The sequence below is a fragment of the Hylobates moloch genome, unplaced genomic scaffold (assembly GCF_009828535.3).
Source record: "Hylobates moloch isolate HMO894 unplaced genomic scaffold, HMol_V3 SCAFFOLD_13, whole genome shotgun sequence".
In the NCBI taxonomy this organism is placed as follows: Eukaryota; Metazoa; Chordata; class Mammalia; order Primates; family Hylobatidae; genus Hylobates; species Hylobates moloch.
The window spans coordinates 29,075,131-29,101,825 of NW_026652288.1; the positions used below are offsets into that span (position 1 = coordinate 29,075,131).

At 45.7% G+C, this 26,695-nt stretch overlaps 1 protein-coding gene and 1 long non-coding RNA gene across 4 annotated transcripts in view; one reads left to right on the forward strand and one right to left on the reverse strand.

Annotated features, from left to right (window-relative positions):
- Positions 1-26,695, reverse strand: part of ALK (ALK receptor tyrosine kinase) — a 738,718-nt gene that overhangs the window by 146,382 nt on the left and 565,641 nt on the right. The gene's annotated exons all lie outside the window — the stretch shown is intronic.
- LOC131381020 (uncharacterized) overlaps positions 1-26,695 on the forward strand; it is a 53,605-nt gene that overhangs the window by 22,083 nt on the left and 4,827 nt on the right. The window contains exon 4 of one of the 3 annotated variants that reach the window (XR_009209432.1): positions 11,602-11,719. The exons of 1 other annotated variant lie outside the window; for it this stretch is intronic. This is a non-coding gene — a long non-coding RNA (uncharacterized LOC131381020). Of the gene's footprint in view, positions 1-6,256; positions 6,480-11,601; positions 11,720-26,695 lie in introns of those variants that run through there. One more of the 3 variants, XR_009209431.1, reaches the window with a different exon arrangement.

Genomic DNA, 26,695 nt, shown 5'->3' on the forward strand with positions numbered 1-26,695 from the left:
CACTAAACCCATAAGAGGCTTCCACACCTCCATCTTTACTGAAATGTTACCTTCTCAGCAAGGCCTTCCCTGGTGGCTTTATCTAAAATCTCTTCCGTGGCCTCCAATCCAAATCACAGATACTTCGTCTCTCCTTTCCTTGCTACCTGTATAACTGAGCAATATACGCCTTCCTTATTAGTGTTGTTGGTAGTCTGTCTCCCTGACTAGCACTCAGGGGATGGAGAACTTAGTGTGTGTTTCACTGCTGAATCCCCAGTGCCTAGAACAATGCCTAGCACCTGGGAATCTCAATAAAAGTTTCTTGAAAGAATAAGTGAATAATGCTTTTTAATAAATAGTTTTGGGTAATGGATTCAGAAGCAGGGTTTATGCTTGTTCATAATATAAAATTGGTATTTCAGAGGACTTCCACATAGCCCCAACTCCTGTGGCTATGTGTGTACAAGGCTGGCATTTGTTCATATAAAAAGCAAATCATGTAGAAGGCTCCTTGTAGTGATGGTGGCCTTCTCTGTATCTAAAGACCTTGCTCAGTGCTGCCAACTCCATTCAGGACTATGGCTGCCCACTCCTACCTGCAATGGGGCATGGGCTGGGAAGCTGATGAAATCGCAACTGGCATAGGCTGCTGGGAGCCACCATACATGGAGGAGAGTAATGGCTGATTCACAGTGAGTAGTGAGAGGCTGGGAGACAGTCAGCAAGGGCTTCCCAGCTGGGCCCAGTGGCATGTGCCTGTAGTATTAGCTACTTGGAAGGCTAAGGAGGGAGGATCGCTTTAGCCCAGGAGGTTGAGTCTGCAGTGAGCTATGATTGTGCTTTTGCGTTCCAGCCTGTGCAACAGAGCAAGACTCCATCTCTTAAAAAAAAGTGCTTCCCATTCTAGGCACAAAGCCAAGTGCAAAACAGACTCCAAGCTAGCAGTGTGCAGTGGATGGGCCATTCTTCCAGCTAGGGGCGAGAGGAAGCAGGGTTTCCTTGGAGAAAATGCAAGAAGCTTTGGTGTTATCAAATTTGACAGGCACAGTTCAGGCAAAGAAACCTGGAAATGGGTAGAGTCCCCTGTGAAAAGATCAAGATCACTTTTTATGGCTAGGAGTCAAGAACCTCTTTGTATTTTTTAGTTTTTAGTTCTTTTCTAAGCCTCTCATGTGAGGGTCTGAACTTCTCAGAACCACAATTTTGGGAGAAACCTAATGAAGAAGGAAAACTGGATGATAGGCAGTCAGGAAGGATAAAAAACAACAACGAAAATAATATTCAGCCTACTATGTATAGGGCATTTTTTGTATATGTTATCTTTCACTTGATTCCTTCAATGAATATGACTGAAATATACAAGAAGATGACAGATTTAGTATGGTTACTATCAAAAAAATAGAAAATAACAAGTGTTGGCAAAGATATAGAGAAATTTGAGCCCTTGTGTGTTGTTGGTGGGAACGTAAAATGGTGTGGCTGCTATGGAAAACAATCTAGTGGTTCCTCAATATAGCTTTGAAAAGGAAATAAATTCTGACACATGCTTCGACATGGATGAACTTTGAAGACACTATGCTAAGTGAAATAAGCCAGTTTCAAAAAGACAAATGTGCCATTTCACTTATATGAGGTACCCTGTGTAGTGAAATCCATAGAGACAGCAGGTAGAATGGTGGTTACAGCGGCTGGGGAGAGGGAGGAATAGGGAGCTCTTTAATGGGTATGAAATTTCAGTTTAGGAAGTTAAAAAAGTTCTGAAAATTGGTTGCACAGCAGCGTTGAATATACTTAAACATTACTGAACTGTACACATAGATATGGTTAAGATGGTAAATTTTATGTTATATTTTAGAGCAATTTGAAAGATGACTGATTATCCTGGCCTTGAAAATAAGCCCTAATGACGACTGCGGGACAGGGGGAAGTCAGTGTGGCCTACTGAGAAAAGCCTGTGGCTGAGGCCCCATGCGGAGTTCAGGCTCTTCTCTTTCTTCTTTTAAATCCCCCTTCTGTTTGGTTTCCAGTGGAATCTACCGGTGTGTGAGACACTGGATATTGCTGGAACTACAGTGGCCTGGCAGTGACAAAGCCTCTGAGCTAACCTGACACTGCTGTGTGCTGAGTGATCTTTTTTTTTCTTTTGAGACTGAGTCTCACTCTGTCGTCCAGGCTAGAGTGCAGTGGCGGGATCTCGGCCCGCTGCAAGCTCCGCCTCCTGGGTTCATGCCATTCTCCTGCCTCAGCCTCCTAAGTATCTGGGACTACAGGCTCCCACCACCACGCCCAGCTAATTTTTGTTATTTTTTTTAGTAGAGACAGGGTTTCACCGTGTTAGCCAGGATGGTCTCAATCTCATGACCTCATGATCCACACCCACCTTGGCCTCCCAAAGGGCTGAGATTACAGGCATGAGCCACTGTGCCCGGCCGATCTTTTTTCTTTAATTTTTAAATTTTTATTTTTTTTTTGAGACAGGGTCTCATTCTGTTATCCAGGCTGGAGTGCAGTGGCATGATCATGGCTCACAGCAGCTTCAACCTCCTGGGCTCAAGTGATCCTCCCATCTCAGTCTCCCAAGTAGCCTGGATCACAGGTGTGTGCCACTGCATCTGGCTAAGTAAAAAAAAAAAAAAAAAAAAATTGTAGAGATACGGTTTCCCTATTTTGCCCAGTCTGGTCTTGAACTCCTGGGCTCAAGCAATCCTCCTGCTTTAGCCTCCCAAAGTGTCGAGATGATAGGCATGAGCCACTGCACCAGGCCACCTGAGTGATCTTAAACCTGGCATTAGCCTCTCTTGGCCTCAGTCTGCTTATTTGTGAAACGATGGGGTTGTGGGGTTGAACCGGGTGAGCTCTGAGGGCTGCTTCTCCCCGCGCTGTGGTTCAAGATCTTAGCCAGCAGCAGGGAACGATGGAGATGAGTTTCCATGTGGAGGAAGAAGGTGTTGGGGGAGGGTCTGGCAATGGTGATACATGTGGATGACGATTCGGAAAGCATATGGGGAGACTCCCAGCTCAGCTAGAATCCTCTCAGCCCTCAATCTTGCTACGAAGTATAGGCAGATGGCACAAAGGGCTGCTTCAGACTGGGCAGGTCCCAGGGCGCACAGGACTCCATTTCCACTTTTACAAGTCTTTCTCAAACACCCAGGGGGGTTCTGCCAGGTACTATATTCTCTAGAGTGAAGAGCTACTGAACAGAGTCTACAATTTCATTTAGGGAAAATAGGTGAGAAAACAGACAAGACTTGATGGGAAAAATCTCGGAGGACACCTAGGGGAAATATTCATGCCCACAGGTCTTGGACTGCTGGCCAAGTGACAGGGGCACAGACACAGGTGTCCTCTCTCAGTTCACAAAGGGTCCAGAGATGGAAGCAGTTTTGCTATGGAACCCCTGGTAGTATAAGGAAGATGCATTTTCAATGGACCTGATATAAAGTTTTAAAATTGTGTGCTGTCCTGAATTTCCACTGATCTTCAATTTACTGAGCATGTACTACAGGTGAGGAAAACAAGATTGGATTTGGAGACCGTTTTGGACCAAATTTGAATGCTGACTCGACCGTGCTTGGTCTTGTACAAGGTACTCAATTGCCTTGAATGTCAGCATCTATCTCACAAGGTTGTCTTGAGGTTTAGAAAAACTGCAGGTGAGCCTCAGTGTCTGGTACATAGTAGGTATTCAACAACTAGTAGACAATGAAGAAAACATGGTTTACAATCTTGAGGCCACCCTGTATACTAGGACAGATATTTTGTCAATTAATAGTAAAAATACATTAAGTGCTAAAATAGGTGTGTGTTTTGGCTGTTTCAAAACTTATCTGCAAATTCTTTAAAAATCCTCTTGAGAGGATTACTGAGAGATGGAGATTTTGGTATCCTTCTCATGAGTCCTACAGGCTCATGACTGCTTGGACTAATAGCATAAGATGGAAGCCACCATGTAACTTTTGAGGCTAGATCATAAAAACTGTGCAACACCCTCCTTGGTCATGGATACATTTGGCCTTGGAGCCTGGAGCATGCATGTAAGAAGTTTGACTCCCTCAAGGCTACCATGCTAGAGAGGTCAGGTGCAGGCACTCTGGCGATAGTCCCAGTTGAGCTCAGCCCTCCTGCCATCTTTTTCAAGGCAGCAGACATGCAAGCAAAGCCATCCTGGAGCCCACACACCATTTGATCTGCCAGCTGAATCCAATACATGACTTGTCAATGCCATGTGGTGTGAAAAAGTTACTACCTGCTCAAATTCTTGTCCCACACAATTGTGAAAAATGATAAAATGGTAGTTGTTTTAAGCTACTATGCTCTGGAGTATTCGTTGCTCAGAAATAGATAACTGGGATGTCTGAATGACAGGCACACAGAGGAGTGTCCAGCCAGGGGGCAAAAGAAGTCTCTAGGAAAGAGACAACACTTGAGTTATCCTCAAAGACTGGGTAAGAATTCTCAGCAAAAGAGAACAGATAAGGGAGCTCCAGGGACAGAGGATGGCATGCTCAGGGAATAGTGACTTGTCTGTGTGACTTTAGTATGAGCTGTATCAAGTGATGGTCAGATTCAAACATTTTATTAGGTTAGTGCAAAAGCTGTTTTGGTTTTTGCCATTATTTTTACTTTTAACGGCAGAAACTGAAATAGCTTTTGCACAAAATACCTTCATCAAATTAGCAAAGATTTGAAAATAATACCCAGGCCGGGCGCAGTGGCTCACACCTGTAATCCCAGCACTTTGGAAGTCCTAGGTGGGCAGATCGCTTGTGCTTAGGAGTTTGAGACCAACCTGGGCAACATGGTAAAACCTTGTCTCTATTAAAAATACAAAAAAATTAGCTGGGCATGGTGGCACACGCCTGTAGTCCCAGCTACCTGGGAGGCTGAGGTGGGAGGATCACCTGAGCCTGGGAGGTCTCCTCAGAAGGTCGAGGCTGTAGTGAGTTGTGATCTCAGCACTGCAATCCAGCCTGGGTGACTGAGTGTGAGACCCTGTGTTACTTTAAATAAATAAATAAATAAATAAATAAATAAAATAAAATAAAATAAAATATTACTCCATCCTAGCAAGGATGTAGTGAGTTAGGGACTCTTACATACTGCTGGTGAGAAGGTGAACTGGAAGAACTTTTCTAGAAAAGCTTGGCAGTACATTTTAAGAACCTTAAAAACTTTGTATTTAAGACCTTTGAACCCCAAAGTTCCACTTTTAGGAAACTTCCTTGAGGAAATAGAGTTATCAGACACTTAGATCTAAAAAAAACTCATAGTAGATTATAATACCATGAAAGTGAACACAAAGAAACAAGATCCCTACAGACAGGGAAATAGTAATAAAAGCTTGTACCCCTGTATCACACAAGGTGAAGAACTTTTATTAACATGAGAAAATTTTCATAATCAATTAACTAAAAAGAAAAGCAACCAACCAACCAACCAAACAAAAACGCCCAATGCACCTGTATCTAAGACTGTTGGAACAGCATAGCAAAATCCATTTATATACACAGAAAGGAAAACTAGAAGGAATAGATGTTAAATTGTTAACCATAGTTACCTCTAAGGGAGAGGATTATGAATGCTTTGAGCTCTCTTTTCTAAACCTTTTTGGATTTCTGTGTCCTATAATGGACATACATAACTTTTACAGTCAAAAAAAGGAAATAAATTTCTCTAAAAGAAGCATGAGTGAGTCAGTCCTTCTCTTTCCTTCCTAGGCTGATGCTTACATTCTGAGGACCCCAATTCACCCTGTTTCTATTCCAATACATCACCTGTATTTCTAGTCACAAAACTCTTCCAAGCCCTTTCATGTCCACTATCTCGTTAGTTTCTTTCAATCAATCCAGGAAGCAGGCAGGGTGAGGATTGCATCTATTTTCAGAGGGGAAAAAAGATCCACAGGAAGGTACCGATTGAATGCAGTCTGCTTTATTTTCAGAGATCCACAGCTCATTCACACCTCTGACCCACTCCCTAGAGCATCCTGCAGAAGCAGGGCTGGTCCAAGCATGGACAGCCATGGGGATGGGGAGACGGACCTTACCCAGGCCTGGGCCACCAAGTTGTTGGCATCTCTCAGGGCCACCAGCATCCCCGAAATGCCCACCGTGCTGGGGCGAGGTTTCTGAATCACTGTAGACCCGTATTTCTGACAGAGGCACACATTGCTACTTCATTTCACAGTGAATCTCAACATCTGATTTCCATTGACAGTTACATTAACAAATCAACTAAACACCGATATGTTTTATGTCCCATCTTATGCCAGATTTATTGTGATCCCGGCACGACACAATGCAGAAGAGTTTGGATTTACTGGCTCAGGGGTAAACTGTAGGCTATTCACTGTGTCCATTTCACTGGCTGAACCAGGAAGCAATTCCTGGGTCCATCTGTCAGAGGCTCTGAACTGGGAGGAGGAGACGAATGAAGCACAGACAGCTGACCAGCCAGGCAGTCCCCAGAGCTGCCATGCACTCTGCAGCACACTTCCCGGGTCTTCATCCCAATCAGTGGGACAGTTTCACTCATAAATCCTTACCCGATGGTCAGATGTGGTCTCCATCTGCTTTCCTGACCTCACTTGTCTTCTTTAAAGAGCACCGACTCAGAATAATAAAGATCTTTATTTGCATAGCAGTCTCCATTTTTTGAAGTTCAAGGTACATGATTTCAGTTAATCCTGAAAACAACTCTATGACATGGAACTGTCACCCCCATTTATAGATGAGGAAACTGGCTCAAGATCACATGGGTGGTAAGAGGTAGAGAGGAACTGGAACCGTGGTCTCATGGCTGCCAGTCCAGGGCTCCTCCTAGAACATTCTAAGAGTGGGGTCTCTGGCCCTGCCTGAGGAGAGAGATCCTGGCCATTCCTCTGAAACTCTAACACCCTCTTTCTGCCTAGAATCTGGTTTTCCAGGTGGGCTACTGGGCTGATGGAGGAGGTCAACCAACTCATTTCCATGAGCACTTGGAGGAACAATGCACAGGCCACTAAATGCTGTCCTTTGGTTTGGATGGGGTGGGGTGTGAATGGTCAGGGAGTGGCAGGGCTCTTGCTCTGAGCTGCTGGGGGCAGTCTGCAGTTGAGACCTTGGTCTCTTTCGTAGAGGACCTAGGGGAGATTTAGCTCCAACTTTATGTCCTCAAGCAAAGAATTTGGGAAGTCTGTCTCCTTTCACTTCTTTTTAATTATAAAATAACTGGCCGTATAGTCCCATCCACTCCTAAGATGCAGGGGCTACTTGGGCAGTAAAATGAAATGATAGAGACATATTAGGTGGGGACTCTCCAGCCTGAGAATAATGACTGCTCAGTAAATAAGCAGCTGCCGATCTAGCTCTTTCCATCTGAAGAAAGTGCCTTTCAGGAGGCACAGATAACCTTTGCAACTATAACAGGGATTTACTCTAAGGAAGTAGTTCTCAAACTTTAGCATGCATCAAAGTCATGCTTCTTAACACCCCCGGAGTTTCCGATTCAGTAGATCTAGGATAGAGCTTGGTAATTTGCATTTTTAATTATGCAAATTACATTGGTGCTGGTTCTGGGACTGCACCTTAAGAACCTCTGCCATAAGGGTTTTGCTGCAAGGGACAGCTGTAAGGGTTTGCTGTGTCTTATTAAACCCTTTCCCATCAACTTGATATAGGCTGAGAACTGGTCTTCAAGGACGACAGGGCTGAAGGAGTTGCTTCTTCTCAGAGACAACATGATCTGTGTCAGGCTGGGCAGGGGTGGAATGCATGAGTAGTAGGATTCTGCCCCCACCCCAGTGAGCCCAAGTTGCCCCATCTCTCCTAGGCTGACTTGGCACACTCGACCCAGCCAGATGGTCCCCCAGGGTGGTCCATCTGGGTCTGCTTATGAGAATGAATGAACTTTGTCTGTAAAGTGCTGGCAGCTCTCTGGAGAGGGTATCTTAGCACAATTACCGTAATAATAAATGCTTTCTGTTCATTTGGTATGTGTGCATCCTCGGGGCACCCAGGGGCTCAGCTCATTAAGGCTCTACAACTTGGACAATCAGGTTGGTAGGAAGCAAGGTGAGAAGTTGGCCTTGTATAAATAGTGTCATTCCATGTTTAAAAAGCCAAAGGTTAGAAATACCAATTCACAAGGTCAGTTGGGCCATTTCAGTTAGCTAGTGAGTAGCAGGACCAGGGCAGGACACTGATTCTTTATAGGAAAGCAACAAACGCTCACAGCTCATATGGTAAGCATCGTAGTTTATGAAACACTTTGACACATGTTATGAAATTCAATCTTTATAATAGTCCTGTGTGTGAGGTAGAGATGAAGTCAGTTTGGTTCTTGTGCAGATCACATAGAAGGAATGAGGCAGAACCGAAGGCAGCTCACATTCTGCTATTTACAGCTCCTATTGTAAGGATGGACTCCTAATTCAATGCTCTATTATGTTATCAGTGTTCATTGAGTACTCTCCATTAAAAGGACCCAAATTCAATCAGGACCTTTCAGTGGCTCTGAAGACAGGCTGTCTGAGTTTAACTCTTGGCTCCATCACCTACTTGCTCTGTAAGATTGGGAAGTGATTTATCCTAAGACTCAGTTTCTCGAATGTACAATGGGGATAATAAGAGTACCTTCTTCATGTGGCCTTTGTGAAGAGCAAATGAATTAGTGTCCATCAAGTTCTTAGTGGTGCCTAACACAGAGTAAGGCTTGATGAATGTTGGCTGCATTACTATCTCAGTCCCCACTCCAGCTGAAAGGGGTTGCAGGGCTGCCCTCTCCATCAGCTCAGGGAAGACAGCAGAGTCTGCCTTATTCTATGGGCTCACTGGGTCCTGATTACCGGGAAGCAGTGGTTTCCCTGGACCATATTGCAGCCTGCCACTTTGTTCTTGACCCTGCTCTGACTGGTATTCTTGACAATAGGCCACAGGCTGGGTTTTGGCCTCTGTTTGTTTGTAGCCTCATCAGGGGAAAGTCATTTCAAACTGCTTGTTTGTGATTGCTGCCTCATAGGCTGAGATTCATGGGGCAACACTGGCTTAATAGTCCATTACTAGTCACAGTGGGGAAATCAGAGTGCATTATGCTAAGGCAGTTGGCATGGCGTCTACCAGGGTAGGGGGCAATGGCTGAAGAGAGACATTCATCTAGACACAAAACAACTCTGCTTCCAGGAAGCAGGGACCCTCTGCACCTGGGCTATTTTAAATACTCTAGTGCAAAAATCAGGGCAACCTGCTCTGGCCAAAGGCCTCCCCTTTCATTATTTCCAGCTCTGGAGGAGCACCCTGCAGGTGGTATGAAGGATGCGCAGAGTGGTCAGGTGACAGCTCATAGGAAGGAGCTATGTCTGTCAGCTGGAAGAGGGATGGAGATGTGGTTTACACACCAAAGCTAGGATGTGCCCTGCTCAGGGAAGAGCAGCCTGCAATGTACAGTGCGACTGTGGGGAATACTCCAAGCTGGATGAGTAGAACCAGCACCTGCTGGGTCCTGTCACCATGGCTACAGTGAGGGCTGGTCAGAAGACACCTGGCTGGGAAGTTCAGCCTGTGCAAGGCAGGAATCACCAAAACAGGAATGTAACCCACCCAAGATAGAGGGAGGCAGCTCAGAGCCGGGAGAGCAATGGATAATCAGCAAGAACTATCTCTAGCAAGCAGGGCTGATAAACTGCTGCTCTCAGGGTGAAGGTTTGGGCAACTGGCTTAGTCTTTCCAAATCTTACTTTTTGTATCTGTAAAATGGGCATAAATAATCCCTGTCCTGTCTATCCTACAGGGTTTCTGGGATTAGAACTATTCTGATACATAACTCCAGAGCATTCTAAGTGAGGTCTATTGGGCCTGGTTGAAGTGATAAGACGGAATCCACAAAGAAAGTCTTGTGAATGTGAAGGAACTGGGCAATTGCAAGTGGCTGTATTATTTTATTCTGCATGCTGGCTGAGAATGGCCTTGGGCCACCAGACATTTGTTGTGGCCAGTGAAAGGCTAGTGGCCCCTTGGTGATCCCTATGGCCATTGGTTCTGGAGAGGGGACTGGCAGATGTGGAGATCCTGGGAAGATCCTTCCATTGACCTGAGCACCTGAGTCAGCCTGCCCCACCTCGGTGGGACAGAGACAGCTGCCACTGGCTCTGGTCTTGCTCAGTTTCTGTTGGCTCTCAGGGACCTTCTAGGCTTCTCAGTGGTGCTGTGCTTCTGAACCAGAACCTCCTGAGTACCTGCTGCAGAGTAAACTCAGTAATGACAGAGTCCCAAGAAACCAGCAGCGACCATTTATGGAGCACCTGTTCACAGGCAGTCACTGAGCAAGTCACACTGGACCCACTGTATGTCATTTTATCCTCCTACCAACCCTGCAAGTAGGTATTATCATCTTTGTTTAACAGATAAAGAAATTCAGGCCCAGAGAGGTTAACTGACTTGTCCAAGGTTGCAGAGCCAAATTTGAACTATAGCTTGCCCACACCAGAGTCTAAGGAATTTCTGCTACATGTGTCTCTCCCAAACTGTTTTCTGCAAAAACGCTGCTTCTGGGAACTGTTTTTGGTGCTTCATTGAAAAGATTATTTTGTGGGAATAAGTTCGGGAAGGCTGCATATTCTGTTTTACTCTTGGAGATTCATATTGTACATTAGCAAATTAAAGGCTCTGAGAAACCCTGGGCTGGAGAAATTTGGGCAACATTTAAAAACCCAACATTCATTGCTCATGTTTGAACATGGGACACGTTTTCACCACAACAGTGTTGGGAAACACTGAGTTATATTGTGGCTTCTATTTTGAATTAACATATAGAGTTATTAAAGATACATGAAAAATACTTCTGTTGTTTTGGGATCTTATATTTTTGTGGGGGTGAAGACATATGTGGAACTGAGGAGAGACGTATGGAAGCTTAGAGAGAGGACTGGCTCATTCTCCCTGAAGGCTTCACAAAGCAGTGAAGCCTTTGTGCTTCACTTGGGCTGGGCCATGACAGGTCAGCAGGGATCACCCGATAATGACACAGGGGAGGCATCCCAGACAAAAGCGTTAACTGCATGCTCAGTCCTCCTCCCTTCACCCTCCAAGGACCAGTCCTCTGCTCAGAGTTCCTGCATCCTGGGGGCCACTTCTGAACCAGACCATGCCCACTCCAGCCACCACAGATCGAGCCACGGGCAACCAGTTACTAGACTGGCCACACCTGTGACTTGTGTGGTTCCGCCTTAAGAGATAGACTGGAGCAATCAGATTCTCAGCTTGAGAAATCTGATCAAACACATGGAAAGACTTGCTGATTTATGCTGATGATTGCAGCTGCAAAGTCTTGGAGTAAGGCTGGAGAGGCTAAGGTGGGCCAGGTGTAATTCAGTTAACTCCGTGGGAGGCTGGTGGTAGGGTGGGAGAGGCAGACCCAGACTCCTAAGCAGAGTACCCTAGTTGGAAGAGAAGCACCAGAGAGAAGTGGCACTCAACTGGGGCTGAGCCAGGTGAAGAGCAGAATGTTGGCTTTAAGATCCCAGGACTCTCCTGTTTGGGGGTCCCTGCAGCTCCAGGTATGCAGAACCTTCTCAGCTCTGGCCACAGTGATGCCAATCCTATCATCAGCCCTAGCCCTGGCAGCCACTCTCTCTTCTTCCAGCTGCCCCGTCATAAGGAGTAGGAGATGATGACCATCTTGGAGGAGGGAGATGCTGTATCCTGGAGAGGCCACTGGGGTAGGAATCGGCCATCTGGGCTCTGCTTCAAGTTGTGCTACCGATTAGTCACATCACTTCACATCTGTGCTGCACCCTCACCCTCACTGCTAAACTGGTGACAATAAAGATTGTGGGGAAGAGCACATGAGATGTATGTGTGAAAGCCCTTTGTAAACTGTCAGGAGTGGCATAGATTGATTACTGTTACTGGTTGTGGAAATGTATGTAGAGAGGACAGGCAGAGATGTCTTTAAAAGCTGTGTGGGGCTTGTAATACTTGCGGGAGCCAAGCAGGCTGGTCTCCAGCTACTAGAGCCACGTGGTCACGAAAGAAGTGCCCTGTGTAGGCCATGGCTTGAGGGCCTCCCCAACCTTGCTCTCCTGCATCACGCCCAGAATGTTCCATGCCTGCATGGTGGCCATGGTGAGTATGCTAAAGCAAAGATAGAGGACAGAATCTCAGGGCTCAGAGGACTTTTAGACAGGCAACATCCAATTATCTGGGAAAATAGAGGTCCAGAGAGGGTTATGTGATATTGTGATGTCGATTGATTGATCAGTGGTCAGCGAGCAGGCACTTCCAGATCCATCTGCAGAGGAGTTGTCCCAAGACACCTAGGCTGTAGTGGGAGAGAGGCAGGAGAGGCCAGAAGATAGAGGCTGTGGGGTAGTGAGGAATAAGAGGGTTTGTGGGAAGTGGGCAGAGTCCAGAAAGGGTTGGGGGACGAGTGAAACTGCCTTTGCAGAAATCATAACTGATAAAATTATGACAGTGAAAGAGATCTGACCTAACTGACTCCGTTTTGCTTCTAACCTGCAAGCTGTCATTGTTCATTCCTGGGTGCAGGAGGAACTAACTTCAGGAAGAACTCGGTTTGTAGTTTAACTTTGAAACAAAGACGGTAACAGCCCTTTCCCAAAACAAACCTCCTTCTTGCCTGGGGACCAGACTGCCTTTGTAGGACTAACAGACTAGCCACAGGATTCGAAATTATTGTTTAGGAGTCACGCAGCTGGAGGCTGCAAGATTCTGAACCTGCTCAAATTGCTCCTGGGGATAACATCACTATTGTAAAGCCTAAAATCAATGCTTGAGATACTTGCAGACCCTCTACTCAATGGATCATCTGGCACCACCCAGATCAGTAAACTGGCCCATCTGTTCTTGGGGCCCCCATTCAGGAACTTACTCAGCGCAAGAGGACAGCTTTGATTCCATATGATTTCATCTCCTACCCAGCCAATCAGCACTCCCAACTCACTGGCCCCTACTCACCAAATTATCCTTAAAAACTCCAGTCCCTGAATTCTTGGGGAGACTGATTTGTGTAATAATAAAACTTGGGTTTTACACATAGCTGGCTCTGCATGAATTAAACTCTCTATTGCAATTCTCCTGTCTTGATAAATTGGCTCTGTCTAGGCAGCAGTCAAGGAGAACTCATTGGGTGGTTACAGGAGTGAATGGGCAGGGACCTCTCATTTGCCATCCCGGTTGGCTTGGGTCTCACCCTTGCTTCCTGATATGGTATGGCTGTGTCCCCACCCAAATCTCATCTTGAATTGTAGGTCCCATAATCCCCACATGTCGTGGGAGGGACCCTGTGGGAGGTAACTGAATCACGTGGTTACCCCCATGCTGTTCTTGTAATAGTGAGTTCTCACAAGACCTGATGGTTTTATAGGGGATTTTCACCCTTTTCTCTGCAATTCTCTCTCCTGCCACCGTGTGAAGGACATGTTTGCTTCACCTTCTGCCATGATTGTAAGTTTCCTGAGGCCTCTCCAGCTATGCAGAAATGTGAGTCAATTAAACCTCTTTACTTTATAAATTACCTAGTCTTGGGCAGTTCTTTATAGTACTCTGAGAACAGACTAATACACTGCCCCTTTCATGCTAAGGTTATCTGGAGTACTGTGTACACTCCTGTCTCAGAGGCTGTGGATGCTAAGTGGGAATGAACCTGACCCATTCTTCATTTTGTAGATGAAGAATCTGAGGTCCAGTGAGAAAACAGGACCAGTCCAGAGTCCCCTGATGCTAGTGGCTGCCTTGGCCCTCAGGCCAATGTCCTCTGAGTTCTACCTGGCTCATTCCCTTTCTTCCATCCCCATGTCCTCCATCAGGCCCTGCCTGTGCTTAGAAGAGCTTCAGGTCTGGCTGTGTGCTACTCCAAGGGAAGATAATGAGTTTGAGGCATTATTCCTTCCTATCAATCAATCACCAATATTTTTCACTTTTTGTGTATTTACATTCGCAATTACTCCAATTTTCAGGGAAGAGAGCAAAAAAATGACATGATTAAACAGAAGACTCATCTCTGGAATTTTCCAGCTTGAGAACACAGAGCGTGCATTGCTTTGCCGAGTCTGGGTCTGGCTCCACGCACAGCAAACCTCCATCTCTAGAGGGCAGAGGGCAGGGAATTTGCAAGGTGGTGTTGGAGCTAAAGCCTGCTCCTGTCCGTACACCAGGGAGAGGTGTTTTGTTCATTACACACTTGTATTGAACTGTAAATGACCCGAAGGCAGTGTGTTGAGGTTTCAATATTTTCTGGTGGAGAAGGTCATGATGAAGTGAGGATCTAAAAAAAAGCATTTATTGAAGGCTTCCTATTAGGTTGAACCAGATGAAACTGGTGACATTGTACTGTTCTGGGCACATAAAAATGGCAATTTCACATGATTCAACCTAATGCATTCAGACTCTGCTGAATTCCTCATGGACATCCCATAAGGAAAACCTTGGTACTTCGTTTGGCCTGATTAGGACGTTGAGACTCAAAGGTAGGAAGATAAATGGACGCAGCTGACACTTTTAACAAAGGACAGCCTTTGGTCCCTATGCACAAGACAGCCTGAGGCTGGGGCATTTCTATCACTTGGCAGCTCAAACATCCCAGACCAGCCTTTCACTGACCTTTATAGCTTTTGTATGACCTTCAGTGTAGTCTCATGTGCTGGCCATAAGGTCCTTCAGAATTTCATTTCTTTGTCTTTAAGGGGCTACAAAAAGACTGTAGACGTGTCTGAGGAACACAGGATGTTCCAGAGAGGCCAACTGTGGCTGTTTCCTGTCCTGACTCCTCACAGAGTCTTCCCTGTCTTAGGTGGCCCTGTGGTCTCTGTGCTGCGTGACTCCTTCCTGGCTATGATAGAAGGGAAGCCCTTTCACAAGCTGGCCAACAACCCAAGACGCATGTGGCCTTGCTCAAAAGCCAGATCTGGGCCCATCAGATTCCTTTCTTCAGAATTCAAGACTGGGATAGTGCTGGGTGTCTGTGAGGGTTGAGCTGAATGGTCTCAGGGTGGATTTGGGGCCAAGGCATCCCTTCTGGGCCATGCTCATCAGAGAAGGCAGGAGAGCAGAGCAGCACCCAATGGGAGCCATGGCATCGTGCACCGGAGACCATCCTTCTTCATCCTTCTTCTCAATGTCCCAGTTTTAGAGAGAGAGAGAGAAGCTAAAACCCAGAGGCTCTGGTATGATACCTAAGAGATGCTCTCACCTCTTTTGAGGAGTAAGATGAAGAGCTGCTTTCCTGGTGCATGTAGCTTTCTGGTTTCAGTTCCAGGCCATGACTACTCTTACCACATGCCCACTTTTCTTTTTCTTTCTTTCTTTTTTTTTTGAGATGGAGTCTCACTCTGTCACCCAGGCTGGAGTGCAGTGGCGTGATCTTGGCTCACTGCAAGCTCCGCCTCCCAGGTTCACGCCATTCTCCTGCCTCAGCCTCCCAAGTAGCTGGGACGACAGGTGCCTGCCACCATGCCCGGCTAATTTTTTTGTATTTGTTTTAGTAGAGATGGGGTTTCACTGTGTTAGCCAGGATGGTCTCAATCTCCTGACCTTGTGATCCACCTGTTTCAGCCTCCCAAAGTGCTGGGATTATAGGCGTGAGCCACCGTGCCCGGCCAGCCCACTTTTCTTTGTGACAGGAATGGATACCTGATACCTTCCCTAGCAACTGATTGGTTTCCAAGGTGTTTGGCCGACTCATGAGCATTAGCTACTTCACAGCTGAGTAGAGATTAACCTCTTCCATTTGTATGGTGCATTCACAGATGAGATGTCTCTTGATTGTACAACACCCCTGTGAAGAAGGCATGGTGGGCATCCTGATTCTCCTATTTTCAGCTGGGAAAACAAAGTCATGCAACACTGGGCCTAAAACCCAGGTCCCCACATTCCCACTCCAGTGCTGTTTTTATGTAATTTCTCTGGTTTTCAGGTCACTTTCTACTAGGGTAATTCCTGAGTTTCTAAGCCCAAGACTTTCAGTCCATTCTGGCCTGTGCTCCCTGCTAACACACCACATACACACCCACCACACACAGACACACAAACACACCCCACTTGTCCTTGAAGGTCTCTGCAATGCATGTCCTTATGCCACTATCCCATCCCTCGGCTGAGGCGTGTTGCCCAATGGGCCCTAGCAGTAATTGAATGGCTGCACTGGAAGGGAAAGACTTTTAGCTACAGGAATCAGTTCTGCTGATTCAATCGCATCTAATTAAAAGTCACTGAACTGTCAGATGTGCTGCCTTTTAGATCAGGCATTAAAACCTAACACCCTGAACTCTCCAAACTCTTTTCTGCTTGCTCCATACTCTGTCCATTTCCTAACATTTGCCAAACATTGGTGGGGAGATTAACTCCAATGTTTAGGCTACCCTGAGTTAGGATATACAAAGCCAGAGCTGACAGGGACACCTAAGACTCTCTGGCTTCCACCTAGGCTCCCAGAGTAGCACGTTGGAGCCAATTGTGTGCATCTCTTCCCAATTCCACATCTGGAGACCTCACAGTGGTATCTTGTAATCAGCCATCATGGGAATATTTACACTACAGAAATTAGCAAACGGTAAAATAAAGGCTCCCTCCTGAAGAGGCACTTGTTAGACACGTGCCCAAGGCCCCTGGAGGTCCAAGGAGCCTGCATGGGAGTGTGGGTGGAATCTGAAGGCTCCTCTGTCCTGATGCAGCCTGGGCCCTTCTGATTGTGTCTGTTCTGCAGAGCAATAACAGCTGACCTTTCCTGAGGACTATATATGTGCCAGGTTGTGTGCTGACATTTTGCATGTATTAACTTGTTTTATGTCCTTAAAATCCTAAGAGTAAATAGTATTATTAACTTCTTTTTTTGTAGATCAGGAAAATGAGACTCAGAGAGGTTACATAACTTACCCTATAGCTTACACGGCTAGTGAGGGTGGTACCCGGATTTGAATTCAGGCTGTCTGACTCTTAACCCACATTCCTAACCTCTATGCTATACTCCTTCTCCACATCAGATTTAATTTGGAAAAAAATATCCCAGGGAAGAAACTGTTAGAAAATTAAGTAATATTCTCACTACACTACAATGGAGTGCCCTGAGTGTACCCTTTTCCGCACTTTGCTGCCTCTGGTTCTGGATTTTAGTAGAAGCTGCTTAGTCAGAGTCAGCCCAATTAATAAATAAGTATCTTTCAGAAACCTCAAACTTGTTCCACTCCTGCTTGATTTTGGATGGGAGACTGAGCAGACCCACTGGGGTGGTGGAATCACTCAATCACACTGAAAATGACATCCAAATAAATAAAGAAAATCAAGTGTGCCATCTGGGCCCTGCACGCAGCAGGGCTCTCACGCAGCTGCGGGGTGCTGTTTATTCCGAGCTGTCTTGGACAGAGAAGGAGACACCTGAGTTCAGCCAGGGTTAAAGAATTCTCCAGGTTCCTGGGCATGAGCTAAACCACCAGCAAATGAAGCTTCCCCATCCAGCCCGGGACTGCTCCACATCTTCAAAGACCCACAAGTCCCACCCTCTGGAGCTTCAGCCACAACAAACTACTCACAGGTAGTTTGTGAGTAAACCACAGGCTTTTTCCCATCAAATTAAGTGCGAGATTCAACCAGGCCATGGTACTCACTTCTGCTCTTATATATCAGCTATAATGAACGCCTCTGAGTTTTAGGTTCTCTGCCTCCAAAATTGGGATGAGCTACCACATGGGTTATAGTGAGGAATATGAGCTAACCCATTTAAATGCTCAGTGCAAAGCTTGGTCCTTCACTAGGACTAAATATGAGTCAGCAATGATTAGTGGTGACAATGCAGACACTAGTTAGTTCTTTGCCCTCATCTTCTTCTCATGACCACTATCACTGTCCCTGGCATCTGGAATACCCTGCACGTCTCTCTGTCCCAATTTTCTCCCCCGCTGGCAGGGCCCAGCTCACGCTGTTCTTTGAAAACATCTGTGACTCTTCCAGGGAGAAGTGCGCTCTTTATTCCTTGACAAAGCACATCACACCACTTCTTCTGGCTTCTAGAAAGGCCAGTTATATTATTCCTGAAATCTCAGCAGTCATGGCAAACTTTCACGGCAGATGCCTTTGTTATTTAGGGTCAAACCACAGCCAGAGTTAACTCTCGTTCTGTCCTCCTGGTCATAGTGGGGGTGCTGTGGCAAACCAGAAGTCCCATCTCCCCCACCAGTCTGTCCATTAGAATATCCCTGGTCTCCCATGTCAAATGCCAAGCTCCAGGTGGGATTTGACCTAGCATCTCTTTCATGTCAGTTCTCCCCCTGAAGAATCTGCAGGCTGACTTTGCAGGAGGTAGGGGCGCTGAACTAAGCTATGATCTTCCTGGAGGGGTAGGAGGAAAGGGTTATTTCCTTGCATATGGTAGATGAGGGTGTATCTCAAAAACTATACTCTCAATTTCAGAGATTCTTAATAATATCTCACTGGCTTGGCCCTTTCCTGGGTCAAAAGTAAAATCTCCCTGTGTACTAATCACTGTGATAAACAGAATATGCAATATCCCATTTGGTCCACTATTTTACAGATTAACAAGAGGCTAAGAGAAGAAGCAAAAGACTTAACCAAGTTTTCACAGCTGGTAAACAGCAGAAAGGAGACTTGAGCCCAGAACGTCAGCTTGCAGAGCCAGAGTCCATAATCAATATGGTACTGAGTTTGTCAGGAGTACCTATAAAGTTGCTTTGTGTGGCATGCACATTTCATGCAAGAAAATCTGCAAATGTATTAAAACAATAACTGAACCAAGACAGGACTTCCATTCTTTGGAAAAGGCAATGCTGTCCTCGTAATATATTTTATCTTCTTTATTTGGAAATTTAAATCTCTGAAAGATGACTGAAAAAGGTGATCAAATTGTGTAATTTTTAATAAATGTTCTGGCCTTAGCTGAAAAGTAAAGATGGAGAAAACATCAGGTAGAAGTAAATAAGGAGAAAATCTCACATAAATATTTAAGCCTCACACAGAGTGTTAGTGATCGGGCTTATGGTTCAGTCTAAGGCTCTCCATCTTGTTTGTCTCCAAATAAGAACAAAAGTTTCCCAGCATGTGGCCCCCAGGAAGCGGACTGATTGACAGCAAGTTCTCCCAAGTGCTGTAGAGGAGCCTTGTCAATCTTAAGTTTGCTCCAGTGTCAGGGAATTTGATTGTTTGCCAGTTCTACTTGGACATGGATTTACTCTGCCTGCAGATGCTCACCTTTCTGTATAGCGTCTCATCTGCACCTCCAGAAAATAAACTGTGGTCTCAGTGAGGGGCAGGCACTGATATACTTTCTCCCATTTGGAATCACATGCTCACTTCTCTGCTTCCACAGCTTCCCCCATTGGGGTACTTAATTTCCTTATAATGAGTTGTCATAGATCCTTCCTCCTTACTACCTTATCAGCTCTGTGAGGACCAACAATTTCCTATTATGTACATTTGTAAATGATTAATAAATGTTTAGGGGATTAATAAATGGTTCAGCACAGGAGTTTTCAACTAAGAGGTGCACAATTAAGAATATTCTAGGTATATCTAGAGATCAGCTGTACATTATGCTTAGTTAACAATACTGTGTTGTGCATTACAAAAATTGTTAAGAAGGTAGATCTCATGTTAAGTGTTCTTGCTACAGTAATAAAAAAAAAAAAACTAAAAAAGAGAATATTCTAGGTATATCTAAAAGGATGACCCAAACCAGAATGTAAAGGAGCCTTTAGAAAAAACTAACACTGCAGCATCCGCACACAAACCAGCTGGGACTAGCGTCGTTCCTGGATGGAGTCAAGGTTTGCATTGCGGCCAGTGCCCCTCCCTTGAAGAGGGGTTATTCAGGGTGGCCCAGGTCTCCTCCACACTCCTGGGTCCACACATCCACCCACTTTAAGTTCCGTCAGATCTGTGTGATTTGGCTTCCAGATTGTCTCCCACACGGAGGAGGGTTCCTGGCAGGGTTGGTGTCCAGGACTTCTCAGTGAGGACTTGAGTCAATTAGCTCAGAAATCCTGTTCCTTCTTCACTGGGTGCTTTCTTGAGACTGGGCCAAATCATGGTATTTCATTAGGATAATAAAAAAAGGAGAAAGTCAGGCTTAGAATTTGAAAGTCTCTCAATAATAAAAGCTGACTGGTAATTTATGGCTGTTCCACTTGAAAGTGACTTTGGGATCAATAGACACTCTGGCTGGACTTCCAGAGATTCGATTCATAAAGGCTCCCAAAGCCTTTGAATGGGCTGCTTCAGCCACTCATCTCCCAGAAGGCGGCCAGCACCATGCAGCTTGTTCCCGGGCTGGCAGTCTTGTTAGCTGGTTTGCTGGTCTGCTGCCTGCTTCCCTCCTGTCTCTGTCTTGAAGATAATTCTACCTAACACAGTTAAGCAGCATGGCCCTTTGGTGGTGTCTAAGACTTTTTAGGCTTTGTCCAGATGCTTCCTCATCACTGAGAAGAAGAAGACCTGACCTGCATTCCAATTTCCTTCTCACATCCAGACCATGATGTTTCCATGGTCTGAAAGCGGTTCCTCTCTCCAGGGGTCCTCAGTAGAAGTAGGCAGGCCTCAGTTTCCCTCTCACAATGGCTATCTGGAACCTTTTTCTAAGAATGTGGGTCTCAGGGATCTCTCTTCTTCTCAGGCAGAGCCTGAGGTGTGCACTAAAATAAATCAGTGGCTCTGGGAATGTCTCTTCTCTGGGACCACAGAACCCACTTTGGTTTCCTTCTTCCTAAGGGCCAAGATTGCAAGCCATGATTCATGGCTTTTCTGGCATAGTTGGCCTTCCCAGTCCTGGCCCTTTCCTCTCTGGGCAGAGTCTTCACAGCCATGAGTGAGGCTTCTGGGTCCCAGGTCTTATTTAGTCTGAGTGGGCTCCATTTCCTTTCTTTTTGGATAATGCACTGCTGTCCTGCCCCTGGTCAGCTAATCCTCTCCTGTCCCTGATCTAGCCTCTGTGTAGCCTTTTGGCCTCTGGAGACAGGAAGTGCAGACAGAGCACGTTGCCCAGAGCTCCTGACACAAGGCTCGTCCTGCCCACGATGGATTCCTTCCTCTGAAGCCATATGTTTGTCAATGACTTCATGTTGAGGTTTGATTTACTGGGCATCTTTCCCATGTACAGCTCTGTGGTAGGTGTTAGGTGCTGTGAGAATACAGAAATGATTCATAGACTCTTATCCTCAAAGAGTTGCAGTCTTAGGGCACATATGACAGGAGCACAAATAACTAGGAATTGTGGTGAAGCATAAGTACCATAATGGTGGTAAAAAATAAAAGCCCACAGACATTTAGAAGAGAAGTTATTTCTAGGTTGACGAGATGAATTAATTATACTTAATTTATGTGCTTTCTAGTTGATATTTATCTGTGAGGTTTGTGCAAAGATGAGTGGTCAGAAGCTCACTTGTTCTGGGTTTTCCTAAGAATGGGGTATTTCTCTAAATCTTCACTTTGACTTGGACCCTCCCACCACCCCGGTCACGGGCCTGAAACCACATAAACTGCTAGGGCTCAGCGAGAGATGCAGAGATGCAGAGAAGCATGGCCATATTTGAGGGAGGCCCCGAGGCCATGCTGTCAGAAGCCCAGCAGCAAAGTCCCCCTGGATCTTCCTTTCTGGGGAGTCTCTCTCAGGAAGCTGATGAATCCATGAGCAGATCACCGTCACAGTCTCAAATCAATACCCCTGATTGGTAAGACAGGTCCCTGTGCTATTAGGAGTGGTGACAGCTTTCAGATGGGGGCATAAACCAATTGTTAAAGACCCTCTGCATTATTCACCAGGGTGGGAGAATTCATTTTAGTATCCGGGAAAAACAGCCGTTTGGGTAATTACATTCTGTTTCCCCCTGTCTCTGCTAATGCATTAGCAGGAGATAATATTCCACATTCCAAGTCCAGAACCATCCCACAGAGCTGCTATTAAACAGCTGTCACCTTCCTCCCCATAACTGGATGCATTTCTCAGCAGGAAGAATGACTCCCTGTATGCTGGCTGCATCAATCCTGGCACGTAGGAAATGCATTTGCTGGAGCTAGAGGCAATGCGTTATAGTGGGAAAACACTGGGCCAGGAGTGGAGAAGCTGGGCTGTGGTTCTGACTCAGCCGTGACTTGCTATGTAACCTTGGTAAGTCACCTAATCTCTCTGGTGCTAGGGCTTCCCATGTTGTAAGGCTGGGACAGGCGATCCCTGTGGGGTCTGCAATTTGGGGTCACCATGTAGGGTCTTTTTCAGCGGGGCACAGGCTCTCCCAGGACTTCTGCTTTGGGCTGGAAACCCTCAAAACTGGTTGGCCACATGATCCTTGTATATTGTGACCTATGTCTGCAACCACTATCTGGTTGGAGGTCCTGGTTCTTTGTTTATTGACTGAAGGCCTACCTTGGTTTATGCCCCGTTTGAAAGCTGTCACCATTCCTTCGATTGACTGTCTTTGAAACAAATAATCTTTAGCCCATCCTTTTTCATCACTTCATTGTTCCTCACAAGCCATAGCAGACCTCTGACCCTGCCCTAAGTAATGGGAAATTAGGGAGAGAAGGATGGAGAAAGGACACAAAGGCTTAGGGGGTCAGACAGGAAGTGGAAAAAGGGAAGAATCTGGAGGAGAAACAGAGAAAGGAAGACAAAGGATGAAAGGTGAAAGGGAGGGCTCAGGAATGGATTGGTGGGTGGTGGGGAAGAAGAATTGAAGAGAACAGGGGGAAAGAAGGAGTTACTGGAGGGAATAAAAAGGGAGCCAAATACAGGAGAAGGATGGGAGGTAATGGGAAGAAGTTCTGGAAGTTGGAGAAATTCATTTCCTTCCTTCTCTTGTTCCTTCCTTCTTTCTTTCCTGCCAACAAACACTAGCAACTCACAATCTGGCACATAGTATTCGGCTTCAATATTCTAGGTGCTAAAGAGGCAAACATGAAGAAAACATGGTGCTTGCACACAAGGAGCTGACAGTATATTAGAAGGAGGCAGAGTGTTAAATGTGTGACAAGGTGTGGAAAGACCCTCCTAAGAGGGGTGTGTCTACAGTTAAGGGAATGGATCAGTGCTCCTGGGAAGAGGGAAGGAGAGTTTGGAGAGGCTTCACGGAGCTGGATGGATCCCAGGAGATGAGTAGAATGTCTGTGCTCTTCTGTGCTGCATTCACTCTGTGGCTTTGTTGTATTATCATCCTTCACACAGTCACTGCATCCTCCCCCATTTCCACAGCACTGTGTCTCATTCACCTCACTATATTGTAGTCCCCTCTTTATCGTCTTATCCACTGCACTGAGCTCTTTAAGGCCAGAAAACTTGGTTTAATTGCCTTCATATTTATATTGCCCGGGACCTAGTTTGATGCCAGCAAATAGCAGGTACAATCCCCACCCGGAAACAAACAAACAAACAAACAGAAAAAACATTGAATGAAGTGCAAGGCATATATAATTTCTCTTCCATTGGTTCCCATTTACATGGGTTGCTACAACAGTAACTCCCCATCTAGTATTTCCATCACATCACCACCATTGTGTGTGGAAAGAAGGGAAAGATGTTTCTGGGAATGCTTTCATCAACATCCATGCCTTGCCTGGCTGCTTTTCCCTTTCCATTTTCCTTCCCTTCCCTTCCCTTTGTACTTGCCTCTTCCTCTCTCCAGGAGTCCTCAGTAAAAGTGGGCAAGCCCCAGTTTCCCTCTCATCATGGCTATCTAGAACCTTTTTCTAAGAATGTGGGTCTCAGGGATCTCTTCTCAGGCAGAGCCTGGGGTGTGCACTAACATAAATCAATGGCTCTGGGAATGTCTCTTCTCTGGAACCACAGAACCCACTTTGGCTTCCTTCTTCCTAGGGGCCTTCACTGATGACAGCTGGGCTATTTCTTGGATAACAGCATATCTAGGGAACTGGAGGCATAGTCTTCTCCATGGAGTGGTGCCTTTCTGAGCTCACATACCTCAGCCCCAGAAAGGTCTGTCTCCTGACTTGAAAGTGTAGGTAGAAATCACCTGGCCTCATCTCTCACACCCTCATGAGAGCTCTGCTTCTACTGAGACACGTCTTCTAGCTGGGTGAGCTTGCTGGAGTACCACTTCTGGATCTGTAGGGCAGGACTGCACGGCTACCTAGACTGTAGTTGTCTTGGCCTGTATGCAGGTTATTCAGTCTATTTTCCTGGGGGAATAGTACCTTTTAATCTTTGTACACAAGCCCAGGGGCCTCAGTGATGGACACATTTTAAAAATACAAGTAAATAACTCCTTAATTCATCATTCTCACCTCTGAAAGCAAGATTCTTGGAAAGCTGATACAATTTGAGTCAATGATTCAGACTCGGCCACCTCTTCAGAAAAGTTATTGAAAATACATTGAGGAACCCAGATTTCATTCTGTTTGAGAGCATTGAGAGAATATATAATAATACTGTAGCTGGAAACTGAAGTAACATGGGCATGAGGTGGCATCCCCCTTTCTAGGAGACTTCTTTCTTCTTCCCATTTGGGAGTAAGATCACAAAACCCTTCAATGCTCTCACCAAACTAAATCTAAGTCCTTAAAATGTCACCCAACCTCACAGTTCCTTATTATTATGGGCTATGAACACAGATTCAAAATGGGAAAAATCTGAATATTACTGTACTAATATTCTACATTGAATTAGAGTCCTTCATGATTAGAGATTAACAAAAGGGAGGCTATTCAGATACATGTGTCTAAGACAGACACCAAGCTCTATGGCAGATACCTGGTGTTTTCACACCCAGAAAAGAAATGCCCAGCTTAGGTCATGATAACACCTGGAATAGCTGAGAGGCTTTGGTTGCTGTTGTTTACCTGTCCCCTCCTGGAAGGGGAAATGGAGTATGATGAGTTGCTACGGTGACTTCTCTGCATCATGGTTTGGAGGTGGAGCTGGGGAAGGACCAGCTAACCAAGTCAGCTCACCATGGACTTCATGTCACTGCTTAGAAAGGCCAGAAGCCCCTGGCACACTTGCAGCAGAAGGGAATGGGGTTCTGATAGAAATCCTGCCAGTTCCTTCTGGAGGACACACACTCCTCGAGCATGGAGCCAACTATCATTCCTTACATACATCCTGGATTTCACTATCAAGAAAACTGAAGCCCAGTGCAAGGTCCTTGCTAAGCGTTTCTTAGCAAAATGGCCAAAGAAGAGTCAGGGCTCCAGAGAGTAGTCAGGAGGCTTCCCAAGGCTGGGTGAGGCCATCCTTGTAGAGATCAAATGTGGAACAAGGAGCAGGTATGGGTGATGGAGCAATCCTTACATTACATTTAGTCTTATTAATTAATTCATCCATTCATCATCCAACGTTGAGCCCATCTTTATGAGGCATATATTATTTTGAGCATGTACCATCATGTGAGTTAGCAGGACCCATTTTGGTGAATGAAGGCTGAGAAGAGGAAGAGGAGGAAATAGAGAACTTGATGGGAAAGAAGGAAGATAATTAGCTTGTTTTGAACATTTCTTGTGCCAGTGTGTTACATGAGCAGCAGGTAATTTAAGGCCAGTTAGTGCCAAATGTGCAGTTTAAACATAGGAAGCACTCACAGATGCCTCAGGGAGATGAAATGAGATTTGTGATGGTCCTTGATGAACAGATGGGATTAGGGCAGGGTGGTGGCCATCTCTGGCCCATTTAGAGGACAGATTGTAGATCTGGTTGAGCCCAGTGGTTGGACTTAGAGGCTGGGCAGGCAGGTTGGGGCCAGAGAAAGAGCGTCCAGCTCCAAGGTCTCCAAACTTTATTCTACAGACGATGGGCCCTTGTGCAGGAAAAAGACACAAGTGGTGCTTTCCAAAAATGAATCAGAACACACTCTGCATCCTGTCTTCAGTCATCATCTTTTGCCAGGAGATAATTTGGTGTAAACCAAAGGGTTTACCTAGAGTTCTACAAGCTCTAAATCTGACTCAGGACTACAATCGATACCAAAAGGGGTTGGGTATTTAATGGAACATCAGAATTTTAAAATGTTTTGAGTGCTTTATCTCCCATCATAACTGTCGTGGAAACTTTCTCCATAAAGACCTTTATGAAAGGGCACTGATACCTCTCTCTGGTGATTATTTTAGCTAGAGACAGCTGGACAACTAGAGTCTGGGGATGTGGCACTACAATGAGGTCATGATTATGACAATTACGATTCAAAATATGGTGATGCTTTGAAACATCGCCTGAGGTTTCTTTTTCCTGAGCTTTGCAGACCCATTCCTTCATTTCCCTCCATTTGGAGAGCTGCTTTTGCTTTCTCTGCACACTACTTTGGGTTGGGGAGGGCAGATACACTTGAAAATACAGATTTTTAGCAGTAAGATATGGACTATTTGAGAGTGCAATTACATCCTTGAGTCTAAAAAGCTAAACTTTGAATATCTGGAACCAAGAATTGATAGGTTCCAAAACCTAGATTTGTAGTCAAAAGTCACAGAGTGAGGCAGAGTGTGCAGTGATGTGGAACAGACCCTGTGGGCTGGGAGCAGAGAGAAATAGACAAGGAGAGCATGAGAGGGGCCCTGCAGGAGCAATAAGGTGGGTGCATTCCCTACCTGAGACTTTACCAGAAAGGTTGAGGGAGCTTGGGAACCAGACGACCTGTGTGCCCCAAGTTAGCACTGGACTGCTTTGGTAGTCAGGGGAGTTGAGTAGGGCTGTGGGAAGCCCTTGGCAGATAGGGCCTGGGAACCCAGAGCAGCATAGGAGAGCTTTGAGGGTCTCAGTGTCTCCCTGAGAGGGG